Raw genomic sequence first — 10,526 nt, 5'->3', positions numbered from 1 at the left:
CATCCAGCGCGAAAGAAAGTGCAGCCCGCCCAGGAATGGTGCCACACACACGGAGAGCTGACACAGCAAGATGACACAACAAAAGAAACACAGATTCCCTGCCACTGACAACAACACAAGCAGACAAAGAAGAACACGCAGCAGATAGACACAGAGAACAGACAACTGGGGCGGGGCAGGGGGAAGGGGAGAGAAATAAGTAAAAATAAATCTTAAAAAAAATAAAATACGAGACTCGCTGGCCTCGGCTCCTCCTGCCTTGAGGAGTCGTTTGAGGAGACAGACATACGGGTGATATTTTGTTGAACTGTCTCTGTTTCCCATTGTAACCCTGCTAGAATACCCGAGAGTGTCCTTACTCACCGAGGACTTGGAAGGCCTTCGAAACCACTCGGGGCTCCACGCCGTGACAGCACCTTTAATTTAGCTTGAAGCTCTTCTTCCCCTCGAGTCCCTGTTCAGGCGCCAGTTGCTGAGACCAGCTCAGCAATAGGTCTGCACAAAGGGAAGGCAGCACAGACCTGAAGAAATAAAAGGACAGAAAGAAAGACACAAGAGAGGAAACAAAGATGGGACCAGGGGGCTTCACAGCTTTTGAAACTGAGAGCCTCAACCCTAGTTTTCCCATCATATTTATTTGAAAGGTAACGAGCAGCTGTAGACTACAGAAAGTAATTTGCAACATCTACAATAAGGTAATTTACAATAACAGGAAGCAACAAATAGGTAAGCCAGTTTCCCACAAAAAGCCCTATTTAATAAAAATAATATGTATTATATATCAAGAGGTTTATCAAATGTAAAAGTAAAAGGCAGGACAACTGTAGTATAAAGGCTGAAAAGGGAGAAAAGTTAAGTATACTTTTGTAAGTTTCTTATCCTATAAGTGAAATGGTATAATATCACTTGAAGGTAGACTAATAAGTTAGATAAGAGTACTAGAGGGAAGCAGATTTGGCTCAATGGACAGAGCATCTGCCTATCACATGGGAGGTGTAGGATTCAAACCCAGGGCCTCCTGACCTGTGTGGTGAGCTGGCCCACATGCAGTGCTGATGCGCACAAGGAGTGCAGTGCCACACTGGGGTGTCCCCCATGCAGGGGAGCCCCACGTGCAAGGAGTGCACCCCATAAGGAGAGCCGCCCAGCATGAAAAAAGCACAGCCTGCCCAGGAATGTTGCCGCACACATGGAAAGCGACACAGATTCCCAGTGCCACTAACAAGAATATGGGTGGACACCGAAGAACACACAGCAAATGGACACGGAAAGCAGACAACTGGAGGGGGAGGGGGAGGGGGAAAGGGGCAGGAAAGAGAAATAAATAAAAAATAAATTGTTAAAAAAAAGAATACTATAACCTAAAGCAACTATTAAAATAATAAAGATTTGTAACTAGTAAGCTAACAAGAATATAAAATGGGACCTTAAAATAATTTATTACTTCAATAGAAGGCAGAAAAACAGAAGGAAGGGGTGCAAAAGGAGCAAATAGAAAGTTAATAGCAAGATGATAGACTCAAATTTAACCATTAAATGCTAATGGTATAAATACCCCAACTAAGAGGCAGGTACTTGTCAGATAAAAAAAGCAGGACCCAAGTACCCAAGTATATGCTGCCTACAAGAAATGCTCTTTAAGTATAAAGACCAAATATGGGCAGCGGACTTGGCCCAGTGGTTAGGGCATCCGTCTACCACATGGGAGGTCTGCGGTTCAAACGCCAGGCCTCCTTGACCCGTGTGGAACTGGTCCATGCGCAGTGCTGATGCGCGCAAGGAGTGCAGTGCCACGCAGGGGTGTCCCCCGCGTAAGGGAGCCCCACGCGCAAGGAGTGCGCCCCATAAGGAGAGCCGCCCAGCGCGAAAGAAAGTGCAGCCTGCCCAGGAATGGTGCCGCACACACGGAGAGCTGACACAACAAGATGATGCAAAGAAAAGAGACACAGATTCCCGTGCCACTGACGACAACGGAAGTGGACAAAGAAGATGCAGCAGACAGACAGAGAACAGACAACCGGGGTGGGGGGGGAGGGGAGATAAATAAATAAATAAATAAATCTTTTAAAAATAAAAATAAATTTAAAAAAAGACCAAATAGGTTAAAAATAAGAGGAGAGGAAAAGATATACCCTGTTAACATTATGCAAAAGAAAGCTAAAGTGGCTATATTAATATCAGAAAAAGTAAATTTCAGCACAAAAATATTACCAGCAATAAAGTAATTCCATAATCATAAAGGTGTCAAACTATATATATAATAATCCAAACTATATATAATAATATATAAATATTATATATTATATATTATATATATAAATAATCCAAACTATATATATAATAATCCAAAATATTAATGCATCTAATAACAGAGCTTCAAAACACATGAAACAAAAACTGGTAGAATGGCAAGAAGAAATACATAAATCCACAATTTAGATGGAGATTCAATACTCCAACCTCAATAACTGATAGAACAAGTAGGCAGGAAACCAGCAAGGATGCAGTAGATTGAACTCTATCAGGCAACTTGACCTGAATAACATTTGTAGAACACGCCAACAAGAACAGAATGTATATTTTCTGAAGTGCACACAGAAACAAGTACAAAGGTAGATTATATTCTGAGCCATAAAACAAGTCTCAATATATTCAAATGGATTCAAGTCATGCATTTTTTTTACCACAATGGAATTACATTAAAAATCAATAACAGGAAGATCCCTGGAAAACTTCAAATATTTGGAAACTAAATAAGACCCATCTATATACCCGTGTGTCAAAGAAAAAATTTAAAAAGAGATTAGTTTGAACTGAATCCAAATGAAAACACAACATATCGGGGTCTGTGGGCTGCTGCTGAAGTAGTACTTAGGGGGAAATTCATTAGATAAAACTCCTGTATAAGAAAAGTCTCATATCCATGACCTCAAGTTTAACCTCAAAAAGCTAGGGGGATAAAAGACCGAATGAACCCAAGGTAAACAAAATAAAGGAAATAATAAAGATCAAGGTAGGAATCAATGGCATAGAAAACAAGCAAAAGATAAAGTCATCTAACCCAAAATCTGGTTATTTTAAATTAGTGAGGTTGATAAAGCCGTTAGGAGGGCCGCAGACCATCTGCCAAGGAGCTCTTGCCAGACCTCACCTACCCCCACCTCCCTCTCTGCTGAAGTCATAAACACACGCCAAGCACCCATCCCCAGCCTTCCCCTGCCCCCGCTTACTTTTCTACTGGGTGCCATTCCACAGCCTGGGGGAGATGTTAAGTCTAATGAAAAGGTCCTTCCAGACCTTAAACCCAGAAACCAGGAATAGGCAACCCCAAATGCTTATCAGGACAGGAATTCTCATGAGGCAGGGACTCTTCTCCCCAAGGTGGATAAAAACCAAACAACACAGATTTGTCTCTCTTCTCGGGCACCTAGTGGGGCGTGCAGAGCTGCCCTCTACTGACCCCGACACCGAACAGCTTCAGCCACCCTGGGAGACTGGCCGTGGCGGCACTTCCTCCCCTGCTCTTTTGGACTATGTAAGTGACAAGGTCTGCCCTTTCTGGACGCTTTATTCTGTACAAGAAGGGGATCATTTGCTGAAAGTTTCTCATGTTCTGAATCTGCATTGTAGCAACTCATTCCACAAAACCTCTAGCCAGACCAATCAGGAGAAGAAAGAAGATGTAACTTACCCAAACCAGGAATGAAAGTATTATCACTACAGATTTTACATATATTAAAAGGACAATAATGAGGGAAGCGCCTGTGGCTCAACAGATAGAGCATCTGCCTACCATATAGGGGGTCCAAGGGTTCGATAGCCAGGGCCTCCTGGCTCATGTGGTGAGCTGGCCCACACATAGTGCTGCTGAGCACAAGGAGTGCCAGCCCATGCACGGATACCCCCATGTAAGGGTGGCCCTGGCGCAAGGAGAGCCACCCCACACAAAACCACAGCCTGCCCAGGAGTGGTGCCACACACACGGAGAGCTGACACAGCAAGATGATGCAACAACAAAAAAAGAGACACAGGTCCCCAGTGCCATCTGATGAGAATTCAAGCAGACACAGAAGGACACATAGCAAATGGACACAGAGAGCAGACAACAGGGGCCAGAGATAAATAAGTCTTTAAAAAAGAAAAGGACAATAATGGAATGTTATGAACAACAGTATGCCAATAAGTTGGAAATATACAAATCCTTTGAAAAATACAAATTGCTAAAGCTCACTCAAGAGGAAATAAATAACCTAGATAGTCTTATGTCTATTACAGAAATTGAAATACTCGTTTAAAACCTTCCCACATAGAAAACTCCAGAGCTAAATTGTTTCACCGATGAACTCCACCAAGCATTAATGACAGAAATAATACTAATTCTACATAAATTCATCCACACCACATTTCAAGGTCAGATCTTCTTAGTCTCTTCCGATCTGGGACAATTCTTCAGTCTTTCTGTAATTTTCAGTTTTGTTGCTATTGCAAATGTTTTCTATATCAAAAATGAAAGCTAGCAGCATGAAGTAGCTTGAAGAGATTTACTTCATAGAATTAAGTTTATACATAAGTAAATTTAACCACAATTAGCAATGTAATTAATTTAATCTCTGAAGAAAGACAGCATGCAGTCAAATCTAGATGCATTTTAAATAATAGTTTTTAACTTCTTGGTGACTTTGCATAAGGGACCCGAGCTACTTTTATGTTGTGCCAATAGTAATAACAACATTTCTCGTGGAATGGATGTGGCTCAAGTGGTTGAGCACCTGCTTCCCACATGAGAGGTCCTGGGTTACTTCCCAGTGCCTCCTAAAAACAAACAAAAACAACAACAGCAAAAAAAAGCAAGCAAAACAAATGAAAAAACCAATTCAGGAGAGCTGATGTGACTCAGTGGTTGAGGGCCAGCTTCCCATATATGAGGTACCAGGTTAAATACCCAGCCCCAAGTACCTAAAAACAAGAACAGAACAAAACAAAATGAAACAAAAAACATTTCTTAACTGGAAGATTATAAATATCAGCAAGGTTTTAAAAGTAACTATTTTCTCCATCCCAAAACCAAAAGATAGAGATTATGGAACAAACCGACTTAGTTTCCTCAAGTCACTTTATTAGCACTTTATTGCCTACCATATCCAATTTTTTTTTTAATTTTTAATTTTGTAATATTTATAGATTCCCATGAAGTTGTAAAGGTAATACAGAGAGGTCCCAAATACCCTGTTGTTGGAAACTGAGGCACAGTGGCCTCTCAAGGAGAGGCGTGCTGTCTCCATGTGCATGCTGTCTCCATGACTACGCTTGCAACCTAAGGAAGGCAGTGATTGGGAGTTCCCCGGCAAATGGGATGATGCTGTTAAAGGCTGAAAGAAAAGATGAGCACATATCTTTTGTAGTGAATAGAACACTTAGACTTTGTACCTTGAGATAATTTAGGTAATGCTGATAGTTAATACGAGTTGCTCCTTAATGTCACGTGAGCTATGTTTCTACTAGGTCTGTGCTTATTGGCACGTAGGCTGTCGTGGTCCTGCTTGTAGACACGTACACTGTGGTATATAAAGAGCCCCTTGTAATCAATAAAGTTGTCTGATGAGTCTCTATGCGCAGATCCCCTGATCCCAGCTCTCTCATTCTTTTTCTCTCACTCTTTCTTTTTCTGTTTCATTCTCCCTTCTCTCTTTGTCTTTCGTTCCCGATATCCTCGGGTCACTGATTAAGACTCCGACGCCCTATACCCAGGTTCCTCTAATGGTTACAGCCTACATAATTATAGCAATTATACCAATTGACATTGGTACAATTTGTGTGTATAGTTCTGTGTCATTCTTGTAACCACTATCACAATCAAGATACAGAACTACTCCTTCCCCACAAAGATCTCCCTGTGTTACTCTTGTAGTTAAACTTAGTCCCACCTCCACCAGCCACTGTCTCTAATGCCTGGCCACCAGCAGCCTGTTCTCCATTTCTGTTATAAGTTTGTCATTTTGAGAATATTATATAAGTGAAAACATATAGTATATGACATTTGAAATCTGCTTTTACACTCAGCATATTGCCTTTGTGATCAATCCAAGTTATTGTATGTATTAATAGTTTGTTCCTTTTAATTACTGAGTATTATCCCATAATATGAATGTGCTATACTCTGTAAAGCCATTTGCCTTTTGAAGGTCATTTTGGTTATATCAGTTTTTGGCTATTGCAAATAAAACTGCTATGAACAGTCATGTGCAAAAAAAGAAAAGAAAAGAAAAAGTCAATTTTAAAACAGTAGGGGGAAGCAGATGTGGTTTAAGCAATTGAGTTCCTACCTACCACATGGGAGGTCCCAGGTTCAGTTCCTGGTGCCTCCTAAAGAAGATGAGCAAGACAACAATGGGCAGGCGTGGTGAGCTGATGCAACAGGAGACATGAGGAAAACATAATGAGAGAGACAACAAAGCAGGAAGTGGAGGTGACTTAAGCAATTAGGCACCTCCCTCCCACATCAGAGGTCCTCGGTTTGGTTCCCAGTGCTTTCTGAAAAGACCAGCACACAATAAGCAGACACAGCAAATGCAAACAATGAGGGGATGGGGAGAAATAAAATAAATCTTAAACAACAACAACAAACAGTAGGAAAGCTTTATGGTACTTTTACTAGCCCTTCCCCCTTGCCCTGACTCAGTGAGGTGGCAGCTGGTGCTCCTGCGTGAGCTCTTCCAGAGGAGCAGAGCACATCTTATTCACAGATTGGGGTGTTTGTATGTCAGTTACACCCCATCTGGTGACCACCTGAAGGACTGACCAAGGTGCTCATCTGTGGCTTGTGTGTACCAGAACTCATTTGGGCTGGGAAAGTGGCAGGTAAGGATGCAAAAACCTGTAACAGAACAATCAGACCTCAGCCACCTGGGATGAAAGATTACAGTTGAGAAACGTAAGAGAGTGCCTTGGTCCCAGGAGGAAACTGTGGAGAACTTTCTTGGGAAATAGGGAGTTAAGAGAGTCTATGTGAGGGAATATAAAGCCACATATATGCCCAAAACAAGATGCATGCTCAGAAAATACCCAAGAAGGCCCTAAACTTTCACCATGGGCTATCCTCTAGGCTCAGGGGAAGGTTGGTTAAGTACTGGTACTAAGTACTGGGCCCTCGAGCCCCAGCACAGAGCCAATCTTCAATAACTAGGAAAGGAGATTTTAATTTATATTTTTCTTTTTAATTTCTTAGCATTTAAGGAAGTCTCTGTCATAATATTACCTGAAAACAGGCTAAAGGAACAGTGACTTCACAGCAAGGAAACAGTCTTTGCAAAAATAGTTTGTAAAAATCAGTAAACTAATAGACTGCTATAGTCCTCAATTTTTTAAAAAGTAAACCCTGGAGAAGGGGAAAAATCTGATTTCCAAAATTAACACATTAATATATTAAAATGTCTAGATTTCAACTAAAAATCACAAGACATAAAAAGAAAAAAGAAAAGACGATCCATTCAAAGGAACAAAATAAGTGACAGAAAACATTCCTGAGGAAAGGAAGTTCAGGCATTGGCATTACTAGTCAAAGACATTAAGGCAATTGTCCTCAATATGTTCAATGAACTAAAGGAAAATATGGACAAAGAACTAAAGGAAATCAGAAACAAACTTAGACTCTCAATAAAGATACAGGAAATATAAAGATATAGAAATTGTAAAAAGGAACCAAACAGAAATTCTGGAGCCAAAAGTACAATAACAGAAATAAAAAATTCACCAGGGGGATTCAATAGCAGAACTGAACTGGTAGAAGAAAGAACCAGCAAACTTGAAACTAGGACAACTGAAAATATCCAATCTGAGGAGTAGAAGAAAAAAAGCGTAGATAAAAGTGAACAGACACTCTTTATACAAGAATAAATTCAAAATGGATCAAAGATGTAAATATAAAAGCCACGACCATAAAACTACTAGAAGAAAATGTAGGGAAACATCTTCAAGATCTTGTAGTATGTGGTAGTTTCTTGGACCTTACAACCAAAGCACATACAACAAAAGAAAAATATATATAAATGGGACTTCCTCAAAATTAAACACTTTTGTACCTTACAGAACTTTGTCAAAAGGGTGAAAAGGCAGCCAATTCAATGGGAGAAAATATTTAGAAATCACATATCTGATAAAGGCTTAATATCCAGGATATATAAAGAGATGTTACCAATCAACAATAAAAAGACAAATGACTCAATTTTAAAATGGTCAAAAGATTTGAATAGATGTGTCCAAAGAAGAAATACAAATGGCAAAAAACACATGAAGAAATGCTCAAAATCACTAATGATTAGGGAAATGCAAATCAAAACTACAATGATATATCATTTCACACCTATCAGACCTATCACACCTATCACCTATTAAAAAGACTACATGTCTTTACAAGTGTGGAGAGGATGTGGAGAATGGATGTGGGAATGCAGAATGGTACAGCCACTGTGGAGGACTGTTTGGCAGTTCCTGAAGACGTTGAATATGGACCTGCCACATGACCCTGCAGTACCACTACTGGCTATATACCCAGAAGAACTGAGAGCAGAGACACGAACAGACATCTGCACACCAATGTTCATAGCAGTGTTATTCGTGATTGCCAAAAGTTGGAAACAACCCAGGTGTCCATCAACCGAAGAATGGACAAACTGTGGTATAGTCACATGATGGAATATTATGCAGCTGTAAGAAGAAATGAAGTCGTGAAGTATATAACAACATGGGTGAACCTGGAGGACATTATGTTGAGCAAAGCAAGCCAGACGCAAAAGGACAAATACTGTATGATTGCGTTACTATGAACCAAATATATTGTGTAACATATTGTATGACTTAAAAAAAATTCTTATATGTATCCAGTAAAAAAAAAAAAAAAAGACAAAAAAGTGAGCAGAGCCTAGGAACCTGTGGCTCTGCACCAATATACAAATTAAGGGAGTCCCAGAAGGACAAGAGGGAGAGAAAGGGGCAGAAAGAATATTTGAAGAAATAATGGATAAAAACGTTCCAAATTGGTTGAAATAAATGATACCAAAAGAAGATAAAGACATTATGAGAAAATTGAAGGCCAATATCCCTTATGAGTATAGATGCAAAAATCCTCAACAAGATACTAGCAAACAGAATGCAAGGGTGATTCAACATAAGTAAATCAATAAACATAATACACCACATTAATAGAACAAAGGAAAACAATTGGCGCAGTAAAAGCGTTCAACAAAATCCAGCACTCTTTCATGATAAAACACTCAGAAATAGAAGGGAACTTCCTCAACCTGATAAAAAGCATTTATGAAAAACCCACAGCTAACATCATACTCAGTGGTATTTCCCCTAAGATCATGAACAAGACAAGGATACCTACTTGCACTACTGCTATTCAACATTGAACTGGAAGTTCTTTTTTTTTCTTCTAAGATTTATTTATTTATTTATTTATTTTTCTCCCCTTACTTCCTCCCCCCCCCCCACCCCAGTTGTCTGTTCTCTGTGTCTATTTGCTGCGTCTTCTTTGTCTGCTTCTGTTGTTGTCAGCAGCACGGGAATCTGTGTTTCTTTTTGTTGTATCATCTTGTTGTGTCAGCTCTCCGTGTGTGCAGCACCATTCCTGGGCAGGCTGCACTTTCTTTCACGCTGGGCCGCTCTCCTTACGGGGTGCACTCCTTGCATGTGGGGCTCCCCTACACGGGGGACACCCCTGCGTGGCAGGGCACTCCTTGCACACATCAGCACTGCACGTGGTCCAGCTCCACACGGGTCAGGAGGCCCGGGGTTTGAACCGCAGACCTCCCATGTGGTAGACGGACGCCCCAACCACTGGGCCAAGTCTGCTTCCCTGTTCTGGAAGTTCTATCCAGGTAATTAGGCAAGGAAAAAATGGCATATGAATTGGGAAATAAAAAGGAGTGTTATTTCTCATCACAGATGATGAGATACTTCATAAAGAAAATTTGGAAGAATCTACAAGAAAACTTACAGAGCTGATAAACAAATTCAGCCAAGTTACAGGGTATAAAATCAACATACAAAAATTAATTGTGCCTATACACCAGCAATGAACAATCTGAAAAGGAAATCAAGAAAAAATTTCCATTTACAATAGCACCAAAAATAATAAAATATATACGCATAAGTTCAACTAAAGAGGTGAAGAACTATACACTGAAAAATGAGGGGAAAAATTATTGAAATAAATTAGGGAAGACCTAAATAAATGGCAATACATCCAGTGTTCATGGACTGGAAGACTTAATATTGTTAAGATGTCAGTTCTACCCACAATGATCTACAGATTCAATACAATCCTTATCAAAATTCCAGCATCTTTTTTTTTTTTTCTGGAATAGAAAAACCATTCTTCAAATTCATATGGAATTGTAAGGGACCCTGAATAGCCAAAATAATCTTGAAAATCAAGAATTAAGTTGGAGGATTCCTAAATTCAAAATTTATTATGAAGCTACAGTAATAAAAATTGGTCCTGGCATAAGGACAGACATATAGGC

The sequence above is a fragment of the Dasypus novemcinctus genome, chromosome 19 (assembly GCF_030445035.2).
Source record: "Dasypus novemcinctus isolate mDasNov1 chromosome 19, mDasNov1.1.hap2, whole genome shotgun sequence".
Taxonomy (NCBI): Eukaryota; Metazoa; Chordata; class Mammalia; order Cingulata; family Dasypodidae; genus Dasypus; species Dasypus novemcinctus.
Note: the sequence above shows the minus strand (reverse complement) of the source record.